The following is a 9,009-nucleotide window of genomic DNA, read 5'->3' on the forward strand; positions in this document are numbered from 1 at the left end:
TGTGAGGTCCGGGGTCGAAGAGGACGGGGAGTGATCGTCGGTGCCATGAGGTTGCACGAACAATGAGCGGCTCCTGATAGGCTATTAGGTGGACGGAACATGAATGAACTGATCTTACACCGGAAAGAGAGGGATTCCGAAATTGTTCAAGTATGAGACTGTACAGTTGAGGAAGGCTTAAAAGATTTGATGTGTACTACTCATATCAAGAAGGTGCATCTTCTTTTCGGTAGCTCATCACATAAGAACTCCAAAGTTAAGCGTGCTTGACTTGGGGAAATTCTGATATGGGTGACCCCCTGGAAAATTTTTTAAGGTGCATGTGAGTGAGGACGTAAGCACACTGGAAAGACTCGTCTTGATACAGTCGGGACAATCATCGAATATGGGGCGTTACAATTATAGTAGTATCTTCAAACAATGTTACTCTTGCAACATGTTCATTTTCTTGGACTGATAATATCAAACAATATTTACAAAATATATAATATTATTATTTTTTAATTCAACTATATATCAAATTATTCGTTACACTAACCATGGAATTATATTGATTTTGATGTCCAAACATTTTGCGCAACTGTCTCCATTAGTTGTTTTGATTATACCCTTCATGCAGTTGTTGCATGCCTCGTAACCCGATTTTGTTTTGTTTTCCACTTTTGATATCGTTGCTTCAAAGATAATACAATGCAATTTTATTTTTTTAAGATAAGAAATTCATATTTAATTTCATTCGTAATTTTATATTTGAAGTTATAACAATATACATAATATTTTGCTAATATTGATATTATTTTTATTATTTTAGTGTGATTTTGATTATGCAAATACTTAGTTATACATGTGATATTTGCATAAATTGTCATGAAAGAATTGAATTTTATCTTTTCAAGTGTTTCTTTGTGTTTTATTTAATCACCCACTCCTGCAAATGATTTGAAGTTAATTTTCCATATAAAATTTGCGCGATGTCTGAAATTATTTCTGTAATCATTGTATTCGTATGAATGACTAATTCAATGTCGATTGACATAGATTCTGCAGTGTCCCCTTAGTTCTATTCATAACGGTTACATCAAGACAATATCATACTGATGTATGGTCACATATGCTTCGGCATACACAGGGTCACTAAATCCAATAAGCTGAAGAATATGGTTCAACTTATTTGTATCCTTCACGAATTCCCCTGTAGCACGTTTCAAATCATCTTGAACCTTATATTCTATCTCTACAAGGCTCATACCCTAGAAAGTATGTTAAGAACAAATATCATAGTGCTGAATCACACTCTAACAACTACAACAAGAGACAAAACACGTTATATTTATAAATATAAAAAGCCAGTGTATTCAATAACAAAAACTCCATAACAAAAGCCTCCTAAACAGGTGTTGAGACAATAATTTCGAATAATTTGTGAATGAACACCACGGCACGTTTTAAACGCTTTTTTTTAAGAAATGTTTTCTCCTTCACTTTAGTCACATGGATAAGAAAAATTTCTCTCAGTATACAATGGAGATATTCTGTATTTATAGTTGACTAAATCAAATCAAAATCCGAATTTTTTTATTGATCTAATGATGCCATATATATGGAAACGACAATTCGATTCTGAACAGATGTGACTCTTCATCAAACATTGCACCATTTCATAAAAATCGATCATGAAACAATGTGTTGTTTCCAAAAAGTTGCCTTACCCCTTGCGAATGATTGTTCTAACAACATGCACATAACTTCTGAAGATCATAAGATCTATCACCATTCATGCTGGATGCTGCGAATGATACTGAAAACTTGGTCTTTGCTTTAATTTCCAACATCTCATACCATTGTTCATTTGAGAGCATCTTATCTCATGGCATGATTTCAACCAAATCTCCCTGATACAATCATCAGCATTTCAAAGAAATTTTATGCAAAGAGAACTCCCGTCATAAGAATCATTGTCAATAGGATGAGGAAGAACCGAAGATTGCCCCAGTCGAAGCATTGAGACCATGATTGGTAATGTTTTGCTGGATGCTTTATTCACTTCAATTTGGGATGATTGAACTTATTCAATTCCATACTCGAAATTAGCTTTGTTAATGTGCAAGCAACAACTGCCCCAAGGAAAAAGTCACCAGTCAAAAGAAGGGATCTCAGGTTTCCAGTAGACAGAGACCCTTGAACCACAGCTGCAGGGGAGAAAACCGTTTCCGAAGCAGCAATTTACGTAGCATAAGTTCCATCGGCAAGAATAACAGGCCTTTTAGATGAGACAGCAATTGAGCTTGCCTGCTGCGACTTCTTTGAAGAATCATCAGTTACTTCATTTTCTTCAGAAATTGAGAAAAAAGGCAAGTCTCCGAGGCATTGTTGGATGGCCGCAATGCCACTCTCAATTTCAGAGAGAGACAGACAATATTCTCCAATGATCCAAAGGGCACAAGAGAATTTATCTGATAGAAAGTGTCCAACAATCTTGATACAATTGATACCCTTAACTTTGCATTGGTTTCAATTATTTCTCCGACAAAAACAATCACGTCCATAGCAGAAGCAACATTGCTGTCTCCCAAGAAATCCATCAACAGATGGACAACTAGGGAGCATTTCGCCTGACATTAGGGTGATGATGTTCCAAATTCAAAAGAATGGATGGGATCAAAGGCTCAAAGATCTCAACCTCATTCAACCTACAGAGGGTAAAACATATCGAACAATTGTGATAAACAATTGAGGTAGGATTAATTCACCATTAAGCAACAGCATAATAGCTTTCTTCATTGCATCAACTTTCGCTGGAACGTCATTTCTTTCAAGTGCTTCCTTTATCGAAATGAAGTAGCAATGAGCACGATTTCTCCAATTTCACCCTTTAAGCAAATAATGCAAATCAATCGCACATTGTGTAAAAATTCACAAAACTGAACAATCACGAGTAAACACCACGAATGAAATGATCTTTAGCACTCATAATTAGCAAACAGTGTTCGGAAATTGGATTTGTTTAATTTGGAAGTTGTTTTTATTTTCAAAAGATCGGTTAAATCAATTTATTCAGTTCGATTTCTATTATTATTATTATTATAAAAATTCGGTCAAATTGAAATAAATGATTTTTTAAATAAAATATTTATATTTTATTAAATTTTCTTAATAAAAAAATATTAAGATATACAATTGGGTCACACAGTTGATTTATCACAATAATCTGTATAAAATTTTATTACGCTGCAGAACCGGAAGAAATAACATTCAATTTTTATAACATATTTTTTAATTAAAATTTGATTTTAATTTTTTTTTTAAAGTCGGGTTTCTTTATTCAGTTTGATAAAAATACATCCCCTTCGGTTCGTCCAATTTTTTTTATTTTCGTTGATTCAATTTTTCTAGTTTGGTTTGGTCGATTATCGAACAGAACAAATACTTACCTTTAACTAAAATTTTATCGAGAAAATAGAAAAATTAATCAAGGGAGCATGGATAAAGTTGTTGACGATTTTTTAATTTAATTAAATGTACTTTTGAAATGTCATAGTATTTGTATATGAAAAAAAAACAACAATTTTAAATTAGACATAAATATCAAATATGGTTAAGAATGAAATATGTTGTTACTACCTTAAATTATTCTGAGTTGTCGATACTAATTTTCAAATAAAAGAAAACGTATGAGATTATTTCTCAAGAATCGTGATTCCAAGTTTAACCCACTAAATTGTGATTAACATGTCAAAATATAAAGCACGTAACATTCACTTGATCCTTACATTTAAAAGACATTAATTTAATTATCCATTACAAAATTTTTATATTATAACCATTGTCTAACCGGCGTTGTTTAACAATCACACAATCGAAACAATCGAAAACAACGAGCCTTTGTAGCACAGTGTCTAACCGTTGTCTAACTGGCGTTGTTTAACATTCAATTGAAACTCAGGGTTGACACCGGCGTTGTTTAACAATCACACAATCGAAACAACGAGCCTTTGTAGCACCGTGTAAACCGAAACCAGTTTATACATCATAATTCGAATGAAAACAACCATTGTCTTTACAACTCAAACGAAACAGTAATTAATGCGAAAACGTCTTACAATTGAATAATAATAAACTTAAACTTAAGCTAAACTCTTGAACATTCACCATCCCCAGGATTGTTCGGACTCCTCTTCCTCGAGTTCTTCTTCAAGCTTATCTGAGAAGGGTTGTAAGAGGGGGGGTGAGAATTTGAGAATACTCATCAAGTGGGAGCGTATCGAGCACAACATAAAAAAAATTTTTTACTCCATTTTCGAAATTAACACATAAATACATCATATTTTTCGTAACGTAATATCATATTCATATCATAACAACACTTCGATTTTTCCACCTTCTATGGTTTACTGATATCAGTCCCTAAGTTTTTATCCTCTAAGGGGGCGAGACCATAAAACGGTTCTGTCCCACCGTGAAGGGCCATATGTTGGAATTCCACTCATTTTCGGGGAATCCTCACAGTGCCAACACGTAAGCATACCCAATTTTTTTAAAAAAAAAAACGTAGAGATACAACGACGGTGCTCGATCGATTTTTTTCAAAAAAAAAAAAAAAAAAAAACAAACACATGCATAATCCCAAAAATTAAACGTTTAAAACAACCCACTTACCGTATTTTTAATTGCTAAAAACGTAGGTGCTTGGCTTCAGGAATCGGGTGGCTTCTCGTTCTTGCTCGGACAGCGCTTCGGCTCGACTTCTTGGACGAATTTTGTAAAACCCGGGATTTGGTACAATCATGATCATATCTTTTAATAATTTGATTGTACTGGGATTGTGTAATCTTGGATATTAATATTATTATTTAGAATATAAGATTTTTTATTTTTATTTTTGCAAAGGCTATCTAAGTGGTGTAGATAATTTTATCGTGTGCAGAATTATGAAGCTCGAAATTAAGATAATATTATTTATTTTGTAACTTGAATTTTGGGATGAATAAATCTATCACAATCCAATTAAATAAATAAGGAATTTTGAATATAAGCAGATATAGACCTAAGATTTGAGTTTATATTGAGATACCGGGATAAAAGATCAAGCAAAGGATAATAAAATCCCTAGAATTCGAATTTAATGATGTATATAGTATGTAATTTCGAAATTTATGGGATGAAAGATTTAGATTTCGAACATAGATCATGATTTTAGATGAAGATTTGATTCAGAGTTTGAAACGCAACTATAACTCTCGATCACGATAGCAGCCAACCCATATAAATAGGAGGGCCCTGTATTTCAAAATTCACAACTCAAACTTCACTCCATATTTCAAAATTCTCCCCTCTAGTCTCCCTAGGATTTTCGAGATCCGCAAAGCGCTGCCGCAGTCCAGACGCCGAAGTAGGAATTTCGAAATTCCAGTGCAAGAAAACCCTAGCCTTTTTCACATTTTCTCAAAGAAATTTAGGGTAAGTGGGCTTGTTTTAAATTGTTAAATTTTAGGTGCATGTGTTTTTTTGTTTTTGTTGAAATCGGTCGAGTACAAATTCTTCTTCAACACCCTTCTGGTTACGATTTTTGGCATGAGTAATGTTTTGATACTGTGAGAATTCAACTTGATATGGGTGGGAATCCCAACCATACGTACCCTTACGCGGTGGGGGATATAACCGCTATACGGCCTCACCCCCTTAGAGGAGTAAAAATTAGGGACTGATATCAGTAAACCATAGAAAATAGATAAATCTCAGTGTCGGGTCAATGATGTGCACGTGGTATGAGTTATGTTTTGCATGGTATATATTTCGAAAATTGCATGTTGTTTTTATTGTGCTCGAAAAGCCCCCGCTTGCTGAGTATTTTTCCCAAAATACTCACCCCTTGCAACCTTCCCTTGTAAAACCGGAGATTTCTTACAATCGGGACCTCATCAGATTAATATTAGATTAATAAGTTTATTATGCTAAGATGGTGTAATCTTGAATATTAAATCAGTCAGAATATAAGAGATATTTTTGGGTTATCAATCTAAGGATTTATAAAGGAATTTCGAAAATTCGCAGATAAATGTCTAAGATTTGAGTTGATATTGAGATACCGGGATAAAAATCAGGCAAAGGATAATAAAATCCCTAGAAATTTGAATTTCATGGTGTATATATTTGATAATTTCGAAATTGAGGGATAAAAGATTTAGAGTTCGAATTTATATCACGGATAGATCATGATTTTGATGAAGATTTGATTCAGAGTTCAAATGCAACTATAACTCTTGATCACGATAGCAGCACACCGCAATAAATAGGAGGACCTATAGACTCGAAAAGTGCACCCAAATTCTCTCAAAATTTCGAGAATCTCCTCTAGTCTTCTTTGGAATTTTGGAGCACAGCGAAGCTCTGCCGCCGTCCAGCCAGTGAAGTAGGAATTTCGAAAATTCATGCGCAAGCAATCCTAGCTATTCACGTCTTTTCATCTAGAATTTAAGGTAAGTGGGCTGTTTTAAATTTCGGATTTATGCATATGAAGGTTTCAATTTTTAGTTTTAAAAATTCGGTCGAGCCATGTCTCTTGTCTATACGTTTTTACGAAAGTTGGTAAGTTTATGTTTGACATTGTGAGAATTCCCTGAAAGTGGGTGGAATTCCAACATATGGCCCTTAACAGTGGGATAGAACTGTTTTACGGCCTCGCCCCCTTAGAGGATTAAAACTTAGGGACTGACGTCAGTAAACCATGAAAGGTGAAAAATCGCAGTGTTATTATGATATGATTATGATGTTACGATTATGAAAAGCATGTTGTATTTATATGTATGTTTCGAAAATGTTGTAAAAAAAATGTTTATGTTGTTTTCAAATTTCCCCCACTTGCTGAGTATTTCCCAAAATACTCACCCCCCTTACAACCTGTCCCATAGAAATCCGAGGAGGAAATCGAAGAGGAGGAATCAAAACAGTTCTAGGGATGGTGATTCTTCGAGATTTAGTATTAGTCATGTTATCTTTGTTAGGATCGAGAAAGAGTTAAGAGGGGGGGTGAATGAACTCTTTCACATTTTCTTTTCTAAAATCTATTTTCAACCGTTTTTAGGCGGTTCGAAAAACTCCTTTCTCAAACGGTCGAAAGAGGTGAACTACTAAAGTGTGCGGAAGATGGTTCACTTCCTTTTGACAGATATTTCTAAAAGATTTAACAATCTAAACAACAAGGATATGAATAACAGATAACAGTTTGCACAAGATAAGAGACACAGTATTTTTATGGATGTTCGGAGATTGAATACTCCTACGTCACCCCTTCTTCCTTTGGTAGGAAGGATTCCACTAAAAGACTTTGACTTTACAAATCGTTTGTAACAGCCCAATCCAATCAGGACTTATTCCATTGCCTGTTTTGGAACTCCTAGTGATCACTTTACACTTCTGGATTTTTAAGAACCCTTAGTTCACCAGACTTCCAAACTTTAATCAAATAACCACAGGTTATTGATAGAACAGTAGATTGTTTTGGTAGCACGAAAAGATCCTTAAATGATCAAATATGTGTCTGTGGAGCTGCGTGCAGAAGAGCGATAATGAAAATGTAGACTGTGAAAGCGCTCAAAGATCTCTATGAAGGCAAGCTGAGAAACTTTTCCAATCGATGTTAGAGTTGTGTAGCTTGCTTGTCAATAGCTTGCATTCCTCCCAGATGATATAGCCGAACGATGTAACGGTCAAAAAGTACAGTTATCGTAAACCTGAGCTTCTGAATCAGATGAGTCACTTTCTCATTTATGAGCAATAAATGCTCGCATTTAATCTTCCTTTTGCTTATCATAAATTTGAAGCTCTTTACTTGAGGTTTACTCCTTTGGGCGACTGTGCATACAACAATAGGTTATGAAAACTGTCTCTGAATGTCCTTTCTAGGAAAGAGATATAAATGCACATCTTCCTTGGAATTGATGTGAGATCGTTGACTTCGAGAATTTGAATGCATTCAACCGGTCAGAGAATGTTGGAAAGCAATAAGTAAGTCTCTTAAATGAAGCGGCTGAAATCTAAAGAATAAGCGGTTGAGAATCAGCGGTTGATAATTTCCAACCGCGGTTGATTTCTAATTTGTCATACACCAAAATTCCTGAAATTTCATTTCTTAACAATCTTTATTTCGAATTTAATTGTTTTTTTTTTATTTATCTCATATAAGATGCTTCCGCATTAGTTATTTCAGTTGTAAAGACTTAAGTTTTGAGAAATTATGAAATAAACTGGTTTTCGGTTTATACTGTGCTACGAGGCTGGTTGTTTTTCGATTGTGTGATTGATGAACAACGCCGATGTCGGCTAACCCCGGTTTCGGGGCGTGACATCCCTAGATAAATCCTAAGAACAGGTTGAGGAAGAGGAATTTGAACAATTTTGGGGCTGGTGAATTTTCTTATTTTCGAGATTTGGAAGTGAAGGGATTTTCGAATTTTAGAAATTTAAATTTCATGTAAGACGTTTCCACAATTTATTTTATTTCAGTTGTAAAGACATTGTTATTTATGAAATAAACTGGTTTCGGTTTATACTGTGTTACGAGGCTGGTTGTTTTCGATTGTGTGATTGTTAAACGACGTCAGTGTCAATCCCGAGTTTCGGGGCGTGAAAAATTTTGTGCAGAGTTTTGGCTAGGACAAGCTGCTGAAATTTTCGAAAATATGTAGCCAGAACAATTTCGAAAATTTTGTTCACCCAAAACAATTGACAAAAAACGTTGTGCTGTAATCTGAATAAAAAAGGGTTGTTGGCGGTCAAAGAATCCAAAGATGAGTAAATGTTAAAACATGAAAGCCACAATTGACAGTGAAATAAATGAACAAAGTGCTAAAAAGTTAAAGAGTTCAAAGAAATTAAAGTTTATCAAACTAAACAAAAAAAAAAAAACAATACAATTTTTTAAATTTCATTAATCATGAAATCATTTATATCAAATTCTTCTCCTCCATCTTCATCCTCTCCCCCTTTATCAATATCAGCTACATCCATTTT

The 9,009-nt window shown here is 34.4% G+C and overlaps 1 pseudogene; it reads right to left on the bottom strand.

The window, feature by feature from the left end:
- Positions 1 to 1,073: 1,073 nt before the first annotated feature.
- LOC140812394 (coatomer subunit beta-1-like) lies at positions 1,074 to 2,781 on the bottom strand (annotated as a pseudogene).
- Positions 2,782 to 9,009: the final 6,228 nt, after the last annotated feature.

Source organism: Primulina eburnea, chromosome 14 (genome assembly GCF_022965805.1).
Source record: "Primulina eburnea isolate SZY01 chromosome 14, ASM2296580v1, whole genome shotgun sequence".
Lineage (NCBI taxonomy): Eukaryota > Viridiplantae > Streptophyta > Magnoliopsida > Lamiales > Gesneriaceae > Primulina > Primulina eburnea.